A 16,713-nucleotide genomic window follows, 5' to 3' on the forward strand; every position below is an offset into this window, starting at 1 on the left:
ACATTTGGGTTGATTCCAAGTCTTTGCTATTGTGAATAGTGCTGCAATAAACATACGTGTGCATGTGTCTTTATAGCAGCATAATTTATAATCCTTTGGGTATATACCCAGTAATGGGATGGCTGGGTCATATGGTACATCTAGTTCTAGATCCTTGAGGAATCGCCATACTGTTTTCCATAATGGTTGAACTAGTTTACAATCCCACCAACAGTGTAAAAGTGTTCCTATTTCTCCACATCCTCTCCAGCACCTGTTGTTTCCTGACTTTTTAATGATCGCCATTCTAACTGGTGTGAGATGGTATCTCATTGTGGTTTTGATTTGCATTTCTCTGATGGCCAGTGATGATGAGCATTTTTTCATGTATCTGTTGGCTGTATGAATGTCTTCTTTTGAGAAATGTCTGTTCATATCCTTTGCCCACTTTTTGATGGGGTTGTTTGTTTTTTTCTTGTAAATTTGTTTGAGTTCTTTGTAGGTTCTGGATATTAGCCCTTTGTCAGATGAGTAGATTGCAAAAATTTTCTCCCATTCTGTAGGTTGCCTGTTCACTCTGATGGTAGTTTCTTTTGCTGTGCAGAAGCTCTTTAGTTTGATGAGATCCCATTTGTCAATTTTGGCTTTTGCTGCTGTTGCTTTTGGTGTTTTAGACATGAAGTCTTTGCCCATGCCTATGTCCTGAATGGTACTACCTAGGTTTTCCTCTAGGATTTTTATGGTATTAGGTCTAACATTTAAGTCTCTAATCCATCTTGAATTAATTTTCGTATAAGGAGTAAGGAAAGGATCCAGTTGCAGCTTTCTACTTATGGCTAGCCAATTTTCCCAGCACCATTCATTAAATAGGGAATCCTTTCCCCATTTCTTGTTTCTCTCAGGTTTGTCAAAGATCAGATGGCTGTAGATGTGTGGTATTATTTCTGAGGACTCTGTTCTGTTCCATTGGTCTATATCTCTGTTTTGGTACCAGTACCATGCTGTTTTGGTTACTGTAGCCTTGTAGTATAGTTTGAAGTCAGGTAGCGTGATGCCTCCAGCTTTGTTCTTTTGACTTAGGATTGTCTTGGAGATGCGGGCTCTTTTTTGGTTCCATATGAACTTTAAAGCAGTTTTTTCCAATTCTGTGAAGAAGCTCATTGGTAGCTTGATGGGGATGGCAATGAATCTATAAATTACCTTGGGCAGTATGGCCATTTTCACGATATTGATTCTTCCTATCCATGAGCATGGTATGTTCTTCCATTTGTTTGTGTCCTCTTTTATTTCACTGAGCAGTGGTTTGTAGTTCTCCTTGAAGAGGTCCTTTACATCCCTTGTAAGTTGGATTCCTAGGTATTTTATTCTCTTTGAAGCAATTGTGAATGGAAGTTCATTCCTGATTTGGCTCTCTGTTTGTCTGTTACTGGTGTATAAGAATGCTTGTGATTTTTGCACATTAATTTTGTATCCTGAGACTTTGCTGAAGTTGCTTATCAGCTTAAGGAGATTTTGGGCTGAGACAATGGGGTTTTCTAAATATACAATCACGTCATCTGCAAACAGGGACAATTTGACTTCTTCTTTTCCTAACTGAATCCCCTTGATTTCTTTCTCTTGCCTGATTGCCCTAGCCAGAACTTCCAACACTATGTTGAATAGGAGTGGTGAGAGAGGGCATCCCTGTCTTGTGCCAGTTTTCAAAGGGAATTTTTCCAGTTTTTGACCATTCAGTATGATATTGGCTGTGGGTTTGTCATAAATAGCTCTTATTATTTTGAGGTACGTTCCATCAATACCGAATTTATTGAGTGTTTTTAGCATGAAGGGCTGTTGAATTTTGTCAAAAGCCTTTTCTGCATCTATTGAGATAATGATGTGGTTCTTGTCTTTGGTTCTGTTTATATGCTGGATTATGTTTATTGATTTGCGAATGTTGAATCAGCCTTGCATCCCAGGGATGAAGCCCACTTGATCATGGTGGATAAGCTTTTTGATGTGTTGCTGAATCTGGTTTGCCAGTATTTTATTGAGGATTTTTGCATCGATGTTCATCAGGGATATTGGTCTAAAATTCTCTTTTTTTGTTGTGTCTCTGCCAGGCTTTGGTATCAGGATGATGTTGGCCTCATAAAATGAGTTAGGGAGGATTCCCTCTTTTTCTATTGATTGGAATAGTTTCAGAAGGAATGGTACCAACTCCTCCTTGTACCTCTGGTAGAATTCAGCTGTGAATCCATCTGGTCCTGGACTTTTTTTGGTTGGTAGACTATTAATTATTGCCTCAATTTCAGAGCCTGCTATTGGTCTATTCAGTGATTCAACTTCTTCCTGGTTTAGTCTTGGAAGAGTGTAAGTGTCCAGGAAATTATCCATTTCTTCTAGATTTTCCAGTTTATTTGCGTAGAGGTGTTTATAGTATTCTCTGATGGTAGTTTGTATTTCTGTGGGGTCGGTGGTGATATCCCCTTTATCATTTTTAATTGCGTCAATTTGATTCTTCTCTCTTTTCTTCTTTATTAGTCTTGCTAGCGGTCTGTCAATTTTGTTGATCTTTTCAAAAAACCAACTCCTGGATTCAGTGATTTTTTGGAGGGTTTTTTGTGTCTCTATCTCCTTCAGTTCTGCTCTGATCTTAGTTATTTCTTGCCTTCTGCTAGCTTTCGAATGTGTTTGCTCTTGCTTCTCTAATTCTTTTAATTGCGATGTTAGAGTGTCAATTTTAGATCTTTCCTGCTTTCTCTTGTGGGCATTTAGTGCTATAAATTTCCCTCTACACACTGCTTTAAATGTGTCCCAGAGATTCTGGTATGTTGTATCTTTGTTCTCATTGGTTTCAAAGAACATCTTTATTTCTGCCTTCATTTCGTTATGTACCCAGTAGTCATTCAGGAGCAGGTTGTTCAGTTTCCATGTAGTTGAGCGGTTTTGATTGAGTTTCTTAGTCCTGAGTTCTAGTTTGATTGCACTGTGGTCTGAGAGACAGTTAGTTATAATTTCTGTTCTTGTACATTTGCTGAGGAGTGCTTTACTTCCAATTACGTGGTCAATTTTGGAGTAAGTACGATGTGGTGCTGAGAAGAATGTATATTCTGTTGATTTGGGGTGGAGAGTTCTGTAGATGTCTATTAGGTCTGCTTGCTGCAGAGATGAGTTCAATTCCTGGATATCCTTGTTAACTTTCTGTCTCGTTGATCTGTCTAATGTTGACAGTGGAGTGTTGAAGTCTCCCATTATTATTGTATGGGAGTCTAAGTCTCTTTGTAAGTCTCTAAGGACTTGCTTTATGAATCTGGGTGCTCCTGTATTGGGTGCATATATATTTAGGATAGTTAGCTCTTCCTGTTGAATTGATCCCTTTACCATTATGTAATGGCCTTCTTTGTCTCTTTTGATCTTTGATGGTTTAAAGTCTGTTTTATCAGAGACTAGTATTGCAACCCCCGCTTTTTTTTGTTCTCCATTTGCTTGGTAAATCTTCCTCCATCCCTTTATTTTGAGCCTATGTATGTCTCTGCGTGTGAGATGGGTCTCCTGAATACAGCAGACTGATGGGTCTTGACTCTTTATCCAGTTTGCCAGTCTGTGTCTTTTAATTGGAGCATTTAGTCCATTTACATTTAAGGTTAAGATTGTTATGTGTGAACTTGATCCTGCCATTATGGTATTAACTGGTTATTTTGCTCATTAGTTGATGCAGTTTCTTCCTAGCCTTGATGGTCTTTACATTTTGGCATGTTTTTGCAATGGCTGGTACCGGTTGTTCCTTTCCATGTTTAGTGCTTCCTTCAGGGTCTCTTGTAAGGCAGGCCTAGTGGTGACAAAATCCCTAAGCATTTGCTTATCCGTAAAGGATTTTATTTCTCCTTCACTTATGAAACTTAGTTTGGCTGGATATAAAATTCTGGGTTTAAAATTCTTTTCTTTAAGAATGTTGAATATTGGCCCCCACTCTCTTCTGGCTTGAAGAGTTTCTGCCGAGAGATCTGCTGTTAGTCTGATGGGCTTCCCTTTGTGGGTAACCCGACCTTTCTCTCTGGCTGCCCTTAAGATTTTTTCCTTCATTTCAACTTTGGTGAATCTGGCAATTATGTGTCTTGGAGTTGCTCTTCTCGAGGAGTATCTTTGTGGCGTTCTCTGTATTTCCTGGTTTTGAATGTTGGCCTGCCCTACTAGGTTGGGGAAGTTCTCCTGGATGATATCCTGAAGAGTGTTTTCCAACTTGGTTCCATTTTCCCCCTCACTTTCAGGCACCCCAATCAGACGTAGATTTGGTCTTTTTACATAATCCCATACTTCTTGCAGGCTTTGTTCATTTCTTTTTCTTCTTTTTTCTTTGGTTTCTCTTCTCACTTCATTTCATTCATTTGATCCTCAATTGCTGACATTCTTTCTTCCAGTTGATCGAGTCGGTTACTGAAGCTTGTGCATTTGTCACGTATTTCTCGTGTCATGGTTTTCATCTCTTTCATTTCGTTTATGACCTTCTCTGCATTAATTACTCTAGCCATCAATTCTTCCACTTTTTTTTCAAGATTTCTAGTTTCTTTGCGCTGGGTACGTAATTCCTCCTTTAGCTCTGAGAAATTTGATGGACTGAAACCTTCTTCTCTCATCTCGTAGAAGTCATTCTCCGTCCAGCTTTGATCCGTTGCTGGCGATGAGCTGCGCTCCTTTGCCGGGGGAGATGCGCTCTTATTTTTTGAATTTCCAGCTTTTCTGCCCTGCTTTTTCCCCATCTTTGTGGTTTTATCTGCCTCTGGTCTTTGATGATGGTGATGTACTGATGGGGTTTTGGTGTAGATGTCCTTCCTGTTTGATAGTTTTCCTTCTAACAGTCAGGACCCTCAGCTGTAGGTCTGTTGGAGATTGCTTGAGGTCCACTCCAGACCCTGTTTGCCTGGGTATCAGCAGCAGAGGCTGCAGAAGATAGAATATTTCTGAACAGCGAGTGTACCTGTCTGATTCTTGCTTTGGAAGCTTCCTCTCAGGGGTGTACTCCACCCTGTGAGGTGTGGGGTGTCAGACTGCCCCTAGTGGGGGATGTCTCCCAGTTAGGCTACTCAGGGGTCAGGGACCCACTTGAGCAGGGAGTCTGTCCCTTCTCAGATCTCAACCTCCGTGTTGGGAGATCCAGTGCTCTCTTCAAAGCTGTCAGACAGGGTCGTTTGCGTCTGCAGAGCTTTCTGCTGCGTTTGTTATTGTTTACTGTGCCCTGTCCCCAGAGGTGGAGTCTACAGAGACAGGCAGGTTTCCTTGAGCTGCTGTGAGCTCCACCCAGTTCGAGCTTCCCAGCAGCTTTGTTTACCTACTTAAGCCTCAGCAATGGCGGACGCCCCTCCCCCAGCCTCGCTGTTGCCTTGCCGGTAGATCACAGACTGCTGTGCTAGCAATGAGGGAGGCTCCGTGGGTGTGGGACCCTCCCGGCCAGGTGTGGGATATGATGATCTGGTGTGCCTGTTTGCTTAAAGCACAGTATTGGGGTGGGGGTTACCCGATTTTCCAGGTGTTGTGTGTCTCAGTTCCCCTGGCTAGGAAAAGGGATTCCCTTCCCCCTTGCGCTTCCCAGGTGAGGCAATGCCTCGCCCTGCTTCAGCTCTGGCTGGTCGGGCTGCAGCAGCTGACCAGCACTGATCCTCTGGCACTCCCCAGTGAGATGAACCCAGTACCTCAGTTGAAAATGCAGAAATCACTGGTCTTCTGTGTCGCTCGCGCTGGGAGTTGGAGACTGGAGCTGTTTCTATTCGGCCATCTTGCTCCGCCCCCTCGATGCTAACTTTTGTAATTTTGCTTTTAACATGCATATAAATTATTCGATACTCCTCCTTTCCAGAGGTGCAGCTTCATTCCCTGCCTGTGACTGTAGCCTGGACTTAATGACTCACTTCTAACTGACAGAGTAATGCTGACATAATAGTCTGTGACTCTGGATGTAGAACATAAAACTCATTGCAGCTTCTACTTTGGTTCTCTCTTTCTCTGGGATTGTGAGCCCTGGGGGAAGCTGGCTGCTGTGTCATAAGCAGGCCTGTGGAAAGGTCCATGTGACTAGGAGTGAGGCCTCCCGGGATCAGAAAATAAGAAGCTGAAGCCTCTTCCAACAGCCATGTGAGAGATTCTTGTGTCTTGTGAATCCCCAGGCCCATTTGAACCCTCAGACAATTTAGCCCTGGATGACAACTGGACTGCAACTTTGTGAGAGGCCCTGAGTTGGAAGCATTCAGAGAAACCTCTACTGCATTCCTGACCATTGGAAGCTGTGCCAGATGGCAAATATTTGTTGATTTGAGCTGCTAAGTTTGAGGTGACTTGTCATTGAACTTTTTCATTTGCTCTAAATTCATTATGAGATATTAAACATGTCATTTGCTTTTAATATTTAATAAAAATGTACATGGCTATATAAGATATATTTTATTATCATTAACAGTGATCTATTTTTTATCTTCAATTTGTATGTTCTATTTAAACACAAAAGGAAGATCCAGGCTATGCTAGGCTGATTCTATGATGACACTCCAATAACCACCCTTGGTTACTCACGTTACCCCAGTTACTCAGTTGACACTAATGCAGGTGCTGCTGTGAAGGGGTTTTGCAAATAGATTTCAGGTCCCCCGTCGGTTGACTTGAAGATGGGGATTATCCTGCTTGGACTGTCCTAATCAGGTAAGCTCTGAAAAGGACTGGGTTCTTCCTGAGAACAGAGACTCACAGTGTAGAGGGGTTCAGTGTGAGGGGTTTCCTCCACTGTGGGCTTTGAAAATGGAGGGATCATGGGGAAAGAACACTGGTGGCCAATAGGAATTAGAAACTCTCCCCACTGTCTACTCTGATAGCCTGAAGAAAACAGGGACCTTAGTCCTACAATTTCCAGAAACCAAATTCTGCCAACAAGCTTTACATAAGCTTGGGGGAGAATCACAATCTTAAGTGAGCATACAGCTTTGTGAAACCCTGAACAAAGAATCTATCACACTAGGCCTGGATTTCTGATGAAGGAAATGTAGACAAATAAGTGGGTGCTGTTTTAAGCCACTAAGTGTGTGGTAATTGGTTATGTACTAATAGAAAATTAATAAACAGATTCAATAGCTAAACATATGACATGTTCTCCACTGGAATGAGTTTATGAACTGATATGCACAGTAGTTGCATAAAACCAAACCTTTCCTAACTTGCTTTGCATTTTTCATTTTGTGATTTTTGTGTGATGCAATTTTCAACACAATTGTATTTCATTCATACATTCAAGAGAATTAACTTAGTGCCTACTATGTGCCAGATACGCTTTTATACTCTGCAGACACAACTTCGATCAAAACAACCCAAAGCCCCTGTGCTTGTGCCTTCCATTCTAGAGGCTTCTTGACAGTGAGATGGAGCCATTTGAGCATTTTAAGGCAAGAAATGACACAATCTGACTCACATTAGCAGGACTGCTGACCATTGTGGGAGAAACAATCACAGGCAGCAGGAGAGGGGACAGAGCTAGGGCCACAATTCAGTAGTTACAGGGTAGTAGAGACTAAGGGGAGAGGAGGGCCTGAGTGATGACAGGGACAGAGAGAAGGGCTGGAGAAGCAGGAGGTGAGGTAAAGGAACAGAGAGAAAGAATTCTAAAGCAATGGAATTCTCAGACTTAAACACAGTGTTTTATAGATTTTTAATGTATTTATCTACAGAGCCTCGCACAGTGTTACTTACACCTTGGTCTTTAATACATTCTATGTGGCTGTCTAAAAACTAATTGCCTCCCTAAGTTAAATAGGTTAAAAAAGAATACCAAGTGTCCCAATAAAATACGCACATAGCTTAGATACGAATAATTCATAAAAATAGGTAGGTGCATGGGTCGGCCACTGTGGCTCATGTCTGCCAATACCAGCATTGTGGCAGGCTGAGGATCGCTTGAGCCCAGGAGTTCAGGACCAGCCATAGCAACATAGGGAGACCTCATCCCTACAAATATTTCTTTTAGAAAAATTAGCCAGGAGTGGTGGCACATGCCTGTGGTGCCAGCTACTTGGGAGGCTGAGGGAGGAGCATTGGTACCATGATCCCAGGAGGTCAAGGCTTCAGTGAGTCATGAGCGTGCCACCGTACTCCAGCCAGGGTAACAGAGTGACACCCCGCCTAGAAATAAACAAACAAACAAACAAACAAAGGCAGTTCATGAGCACTGGTGAAGGGCACTTTGGCTGCACTGAGCACTTGCAATTTTGAGGTGATTAAATTCTGTCCAGGCTCCTGGTTGCAACATACAGTAACACGTCCTTTGTATTGAGATGTCCTGGACTCACACACACAAACTCAAGACTATGAAATAAAGATAATTTAAAAATACAGCACACCAGAGTCACAGATACATAGTCTGGGAAAGTAAAACTTAGCTTTGTGAGTCTAATTGCAATGGGTTTAGACGCATTCACATGTAAAAGGCCCCAAAATCACCTCTTTTACAAATTAGATTCGGGGTTACCAAGATTTTGCTACCCACAGTAGCACAATCGGAGACCCACCCCGAGGCTGTGGACCTGAGGACACCCTTGACCCAACAAGAGCCCCAGGCGCCTATACCAGATTCCATTTTCAGTTCAGGCCCAAATCCCCCGGGGTTAGTCGGCTTAGAGGCGGGGCTCAGCGGCCTGGACTGTCAGCGACCACGAGGACAGGGTCTCACACACTCCATTGTGTACACAGCTGCGACCTGGACCCGGACTGGAGCCTCCTGCGCGGGTATGAACACATCCTAGGACGGCGCCAGTTACCTCGTCCTAAACCAGGAGCTGCGCTCTTGGACCGCAGCGGACAAGGCGGCTCAGATGCCCTGGCGGAGGAACATGCAGAACTGGTCAAAACCTACCTGCAGGGAAGGTGGGTGGAGTGGCTCAGCAAGGCCTTAAGAATGGGAAGGAGACGTTGCAGTGCGCAGGTACCAGCGGCCAAGGGGCGCCTCCCAGATCTCCTGAAGATTTCCCCGACCCATCTTCTAAAAGGAGATTAAAATGGGACCAACACTAAAACATCCCTCTCCCTCTAATCCTGAGGAAGAAGAGTCCTCCTGGGTTTCACATCCTACACCAGAGAGTGACTGAGAGCTCGCTCTGCACTGTGGGACAATTAAAGGATGAAGTCTCTGAGGAAAACAAGGGGAAGACAATCCCTGGAATACTGATCAGCTGAACCCTTTGACCCCGCAGCAGCCTTGAGCACCAGGCATTTTCCTCTCAGCCTTTGTTATCTGCCTCACAGTCAACGTGTATCTGTTGGTCTGATTCCAGCTCTTCTGAGTCCCTCAGCTTCCACTCAAGTCAAGACCAGAAATCTCTGTTCCTGCCTCAGATACTAGAGCTTTCTAAGGAATGGGAGATTATCCCAGGTTCCTGTGTCCAGGCTGGTGTCTGGGTTCCCTTCCCCCTGGTGTCCTGTCCATTCTCAGGATGGTCACATGTATGCTGCTGGAGTGTCCCATGAGGAATGCAAAGTGCCTGAATTTTCTGACTCTTTCCCTCAGATCCCCCAAAGACACACGTGACCCACCAGTCCATCTCAGACCATGAGGCCACCCTGAGGTGCTGGGCCTTGGGCTACTACCCTGTGGAGATCACACTGACCCAGCAGCAGGATCGGAAGAATCAAATTCAAGATGCAGAGCTTATGGGGACAAGATCTACAGGGTATAGAACCTTCCAGAAGTGGGCAGCTGTGGTGGTGTCTTCTGGAGAGGAGCAGAGATACACATGCCATGTGCAGCACGAGGGGCTGCCAGAGCCACTCACCCTGAGATTGGCTAAGGAGACGAATGAGGGGTCATATCTCTTCTCAGGGAAAGCAGGAGCCCTTCTGGAGCCCTTCAGCCAGGTCAGGGCTGAGGCCTGGGGGTCAGGGTCCCCCACAGTCCCTTCCTTTCTTAGGGTCATCTTCCCAGCCCACATTCCCCATTGTGGGCATCGTTACTGTCCTGGTTGTTTTTGGTGCTGTGGTCCCGGGTGCTGTGGTCGCTGCTGTGATGTGGAAGAATAAGAGCCCAGGTAGGAAAGAGTTGAGCTCCTAGTTTTCTTCTTTCATTGGTGGATTTCAAGCCCCAGATGGAAGTTGGCTCCTTCCCTGCCTAGTTGTAAGGCACCATCTCCGTGCACATTTACCCTGTTCAGATGCCCTGTCAACTCTTACTCTTTTGTAAAGCACCTGTGAAATTGAAAGACAAATGTATCACCATGATTGTGGACATGGGAACCTGACTTCCAGCAGTCACAGATCGGGGGAAGGTCCCTGCTGAGGACAGACGTCAGTAGGACAATTGGTCCAGCTTCAACACATCCTCTTCCCTCAGTTTTCCTGATCCTGACCTGGGTCTGCAGTCACAGTTCTGGAAACTCCTCTGGGATCTCACTCCTGCCTGGCGTCTCACAGTTTGTTTTCTTTCCACAGATGGAAAAGGAGGCAGCTATGCTCAGGCTTCATGTAAGTGTGGTAGGGGTGGGAGAGTGATCTCTGAGATCCTTGGGATAGTGTAGACAGGAGCCTATGAGGGAGCTCACCCACCCCACAATTCCTCCTTTAGTCACATCACCTGTGAGCTCTGAACAGATTTTGGTTTTGTTCCACCCCGAACAGGAACAGTGCCCAGGGCTCTAATGTGTCCCTCAAGGCTTATAAAAGTGATATCATATCCTTTGCCCACTTTTTGATGGGGTTGTTTGTTTTTTTCTTGTAAATTTGTTTGAGTTCTTTGTAGGTTCTGGATATTAGCCCTTTGTCAGATGAGTAGATTGCAAAAATTTTCTCCCATTCTGTAGGTTGCCTGTTCACTCTGATGGTAGTTTCTTTTGCTGTGCAAAAGCTCTTTAGTTTCATACAGCCAACAGACACATGATAAAATGCTCGTCATCACTGGCCATCAGAGAAATGCAAATCAAAACCACAATGGGATACCATCTCACACCAGTTAGAATGGCGATCATTAAAAAGTCAGGAAACAACAGGTGCTGGAGAGGATGTGGAGAAATAGGAACACTTTTACACTGTTGGCGGGATTGTAAACTAGTTCAACCATTATGGAAAACAGTATGGCGATACCTCAAGGATCTAGAACTAGATGTACCATATGACCCAGCCATCCCATTACTGGGTATATACCCAAAGGATTATAAATCACGCTGCTATAAAGACACATGCACACGTATGTTTATTGCGGCACTATTCATAATAGCAAAGACTTGGAATCAACCCAAATGTCCATCAGTGACAGACTGGATTAAGAAAATGTGGCACATATACACCATGGAATACTATGCAGCCATAAAAAAGGATGAGTTTGTGTCCTTTGTAGGGACATGGATGCAGCTGGAAACCATCATTCTTAGCAAACTATCACAAGAACAGAAAACCAAACACCGCATGTTCTCACTCATAGGCGGGAACTGAACAATGAGATCACTTGGACTCGGGAAGGGGAACATCACACACCGGGGCCTATCATGGGGAGGGGGGAGGGGGGAGGGATTGCATTGGGAGTTATACCTGATGTAAATGACGAGTTGATGGGTGCTGACGAGTTGATGGGTGCAGCACAGCAACATGGCACAAGTATACATATGTAACAAACCTGCACGTTGTGCACATGTACCCTAGAACTTAAAGTATAATAAAAAAATAAATTAATTAATTAATTTTAAAAAAAAGTGATATCTTAGAGGGCCTGAAGTGAAGGAGGAGTTGGGGCAGATGGGACACAACTAGGCTCTGGAGATTCTTTGATTTGGAATATTTCAGTGTGTGGTGGGCTGTTCAGTGTCACCACTTACCATGACTGACTTGAATTTGTTCATGATACTACTTTTTTCTTTTCTAAGACTTCCTTGTGAGGAACTGAGATGCAAGATTTGTTCATGGCTCCTCTTTGAGACTTCAAGGGCCTCTGGCTTCCTTTTCTGCCAAGCCGTCTGAATGTGACTATATCCCTGGGAACAGATGAGAAGTGGGGATACCAGCCAACCCTCATGTCCACCATAACCCCTGATATCATTTGGATCTATGTCCCCACCCAAATCCCATGTCCACTTGTAATCCCTAATGTTGGGGGTGGCACCCAGTGGGAGGTGATTGGCTCATGGGGATGGATCCTCCATGAATGGTTTAGAACCGTCTCTTTGATGCTGTTCTTGTGATAGTTCTCACAAGATCTGGTGTTTGAAAGTGTGTGGCACCTCCCTGCTCTCTCTCCCTCCTGCTCCAGGCAAGTCAGTCATGCCTGCTTCCCCTTAACCTTTCAGCATCATTGAAAGTTTTCTGAGGCCCTCTCAAAAGTTGAGCAGATGCCAGAATCATACTCCTGTATAGCCTGCAGAACCATGAGCCAATTTAAACCTCTTTATAAATTACGAACTCTCAGGTATTTCTTTTTTCAATTATTATCATACTTTAAGTGTGCACAGTGTGTAGGTTCATTACATATGTAAACATGTTCTATGTTGGTGTGCTGTACCCATTAACTCATCCTTTACATTAGGTATATCTCCTCATGCTATTCCTCCCTGCTCCCCCCACCCCATGACAGGCCCCACTGTGTGACACGCCCCTTCCTGTGTCCAAGTGATCTCATTGTTCAGTTCCCACCTGTGAGTGAGAACATTGGGTGTTTGGTTTTCTGTCTTTGCAATAGTTTGCTCAGAATGATGGTTTCTAGCTTCATCCATGTCCCTACAAAGGACAGGAACTCATACATTTTTATGGCTGCATAGTATTGCATGGTGTATATGTGCCACATTTTCTTAATCTAGTCTATCATTGATGGACATCTGGGTTGGTTCCAAGTCTTTACTATTGTGAATAGTGCTGCAATAGACATACGTGTGCATGTATCTTTATAGCAGCATGATTCATAATCCATTGGGTATACACCCAGTAATGGGATGGCTGGGTCTAATGGTATTTCTAGTTCTAGATCCCTGAGGAATTGCCACACTGTTTTCCACAATGGTTGAACTGGTTTACACTCCCCCCAACAGTGTGAAAGTGTTCCTATTTCTCCACATCCCTCTCCAGCCCCTGTTGTTTCCTAACTTTTTTCTCTGGTGGCCAGTGATGATGAGCATTTTTTCATATATCTGTTGGCTGCATAAATGTCTTGTTTTGAGAAGTGTCTGTTAATATCCTTTGCCCACTTTTTGATGGGGTTGTTTGATTTTTTCTTGTAAATTTGTTTATGTTCTTTGTAGATTCTGGATATTAGCCCTTTGTCAGATGGGTAGAGTATAAACATTTTCTCCCATTCTGTAGGTTGCCTGTTCACTCTGATGATAGTTTCTTTTGCTGTGCAGAAGCTCTTTAGTTTAATTAGATCCCATTTGTCAATTTTGGCTTTTGTTGCCATTGCTTTTGGTGTTTTAGTCATGAAGGCCTTGCCCATGCCTATGTCCTGAATGATATTGCCTAGATTTTCTTCTAGGGTTTTTATGGTTTTAGGTCTAACATTTAAGTCTCTAATCCATCTTGAATTAATTTTTGTATAAGGTGTAAGGAAGGGATCCAGTGTCAGCATTCTACATATGGCTAGCCAGTTTTCCCAGAACCATTTATTCAACAGGGAATCCTTTCCCCGTTTCTTGTTTTTGTCAGGTTTGTCAAAGATCAGATGGCTGTAGATGTGTGGTATTATTTCTGAGGGCTCTGTTCTGTTCAATTGGTCTATATCTCTATTTTGGTACCAGTACCATGCTGTTTTGGTTACTGTCGCCTTGTAGTATAGGTTGAAGTCAGGTGGCATGATGCCTCCAGCTTTGTTCTTTTGGCTTAGGATTGTGTTGACAATGCCAACTCTTTTTTGGTTGCATATGAACGTTAAAGTAGCTTTTTCCAATTCTGTGAAGAAAGTCATTGGTAGCTTGATGGGGATGGCATAGAATCTACAAATTACCTTGGGCAGTATGGCCATTTTCACGATACTGGTTCTTCCTATTCATGAACATGGAATGTTATTCCATTTGTTTGTGTCCTCTTTTATTTCATTAAGCAGTGGTTTGTAGTTCTCCTTGAAGAGGTCCTTCACATCCCTCGTAAGTTGGATTCCTAGGTATTATATTCCCTTTGAAGCAATTGTCAGTGGGAGTTCACTCATGAGTTGGCTGTTTGTCATTGGTGTATAGGAATGCTTGTGATTTTTGCACATTGATTATGTATCCTGAGACTTTGCTGAAGTTGCTTATCAGCTTAAGGAGATTTTGGGCTGAGACGATGGGGTTTCTAATTATACAATCATGTCATCTGCAAATAGGGACAATTTGACTTCTTCTTTTCCTAATTGAATACCCTTTATTTCTTTCTCCTGCCTGATTGCCCTGGCCAGAACTTCCAACACTATGTTGAATAGGAGTGGTGAGAGAGGGCATCCCTGTCTCGTGCCAGTTTTCAAAGGGAATGCTTCCTGGTTTTGCCCATTCAGTATGATATTGGCTGTGGGTTTGTTATAAATAGCTCTTATTGTTTTGAGATACATCCCATCAATACCTAGTTTTTGAGAGTTTTTAGCATGAAGGCTGTTGAATTTTGTCGAAGGTCATTTCTGCATTTATTAAGATAATCATGTGGTTTCTGTCTTTAGTTGTGTTTATATGATGGATTACATTTATAGATTTGCATATGTTGAACCAGCCTTGTATCCCAGGGATGAAGCCAACTTGATCGTGGTGGATAATCTTTTTGATGTGCTACTGGATTCGGTTTGCCAGTATTTTATTGAGGATTTTTGCCTTGATGTTCATCAGGGATATTGGTGTAAAATTATCTTTTTTTATTGTGTCTCTGCCAGGCTTTGGTGTCAGGGTGATGCTGGCCTCATTAAATGAGTTAGGGAGGATTCCTTCTTTTTCTGGTGATGGGAGTAGTTACAGGAGGAATGGTACCAGTTCCTCTTTGTACCTCTGGTAGAATTCGACTGTGAGTCCATCTGGTCTGGGACTTTTTTTGTTTGGTAGGCTATTAATTATTGCCTCAATTTCAGAGCTTGTTATTGATCTATTCAGGGATTCAACTTCTTCCTGGTTTAGTCTTGGGAGGGTGTATGTCTCCAGGGATTTATCCATTTCTTCTAGATTTTCTACTTTATTTGCATAGAGGTGTTTATAGTATTCTATGATGGTAGTTTGTATTTCTGTGGGATCAGTGGTGATATCCCCTTTATCATTTTTTATTTCATCTGTTTGAATCTTCTCTCTTTTCTTCTTTATTAGTCTTGCTAGCGGTCTATCAATTTTGTTGATCTTTTCAAAACACCAACTCCTGGGATCATTGATTTTTTTGAAGGGTTTTTTGTGTCTCTATCTCCTTCAGTTCTGCTCTGATCTTAGTTATTTCTTGACTTCTGCTAGCTTTTGAATGTGTTTGCTCTTGCTTCTCTAGTTCTTTTAATTGTGATGTTAAGGTGTCGATTTTAGATCTTTCCTGCTTTCTCTTGTGGGCATTTGGTGCTATAAATTTCCCTCGACACACTGCTTTATATGTGTTCCAGAGATTCTGGTATGTTGTGTCTTTGTTCTCATTGGTTTCAAAGAACATCTTTATTTCTGCCCTCATTTCGTTATGTACCCAGTAGTCATTCAGGAGCAGGTTGTTCAGTTTCCATGTAGTTGTCTGTTTTGAGTGAGTTTCTTAATCCTGAGTTCTAGTTTGATTGCACTGTGGTCTGAGAGATAGTTAGTTATAATTTCTGTTCTTTTGCATTTGCTGAGGAGTGCTTTTCTTCCAACTATGTGGTCAATTTTGGAATAAGTGTGATGTCGTGCTGAGAAGAATGTATATTCTGTTGATTTGGGGTGGAGAGCTCTGTAAATGTCTATTAGGTCCGCTTGGTGCAGAGCTGAGTTCATTTCCTGGATATCCTTGTTAACATTCTGTCTCTTTGATCTGTCTGATATTGACAGTGGGGTGTTAAAGCCTCCCATTATTATTGTGTAGGAGTCTAAGTCTCTTTGTAGGTCTCTAAGAGTTTGCTTTATGAATCTGGGTGTTCCTGTATTGGGTGCATATATATTTAGGATAGTTAGCTCTTCTTGTTGAACTGATCCCTTTACCATTATGTAATGGCCTTCTTTGTCTCTTTTGATCTTTGTTGGTTTAAAGTCTATTTCATCAGAGACTAGGATGGTAACCCCTGCTTTTTTTTGTTTTCCATTTGCTTGGTGATCTTCCTCCATCCCTTTATTTTTAGCCTGTGTGTATCTCTGCATGTGAGATTGGTCTCCTGAAAATAGCACACTGATGGGTGTTGACTATCGAATTTGCCAGTCTGTGTCTTTTAATTGGAGCATTTAGCCCATTTACATTAAAGGTTAATATTTTTATGTGTGAATTTGATCCTGTTATTATGATGTTAGCTGGTTATTTTGCTCATTAGTTGATGCAGTTTCTTCCTAGCATCAATGGTCTTTACAATTTGGCATGTTTTTACAGTAGCTGGTACAGGTTATTCCTTTCCATGTTTAGTGCTTCCTTCAGGAGCTCTTGTAAGGCAGGTCTGGTGGTGATAAAATCTCTCGGCATTTGCTTGTTGGTAAAGGATTTTATTTATCCTTCACTTATGAAGCTTAGTTTGGGTGGATATGGAATTCTGAGTTGAAAAATCTTTTCTTTAAGAATGTTGAATGTTGGCCCCCACTGTCTTCTGGCTTGTAGAGTTTCTGTCAAGAGATCTGCTGTTAGTCTGATGGGCTTCCCTTTGTGGTAACCCGACCT

At 42.8% G+C, this 16,713-nt stretch overlaps 1 pseudogene; it reads left to right on the top strand.

Moving 5' to 3' along the window:
• The first annotated feature begins 7,255 nt into the window (after positions 1 to 7,255).
• LOC140708907 (putative HLA class I histocompatibility antigen, alpha chain H) lies at positions 7,256 to 10,699 on the top strand (annotated as a pseudogene).
• Positions 10,700 to 16,713: the final 6,014 nt, after the last annotated feature.

Source organism: Chlorocebus sabaeus, chromosome 17, assembly GCF_047675955.1.
Source record: "Chlorocebus sabaeus isolate Y175 chromosome 17, mChlSab1.0.hap1, whole genome shotgun sequence".
NCBI lineage: Eukaryota > Metazoa > Chordata > Mammalia > Primates > Cercopithecidae > Chlorocebus > Chlorocebus sabaeus.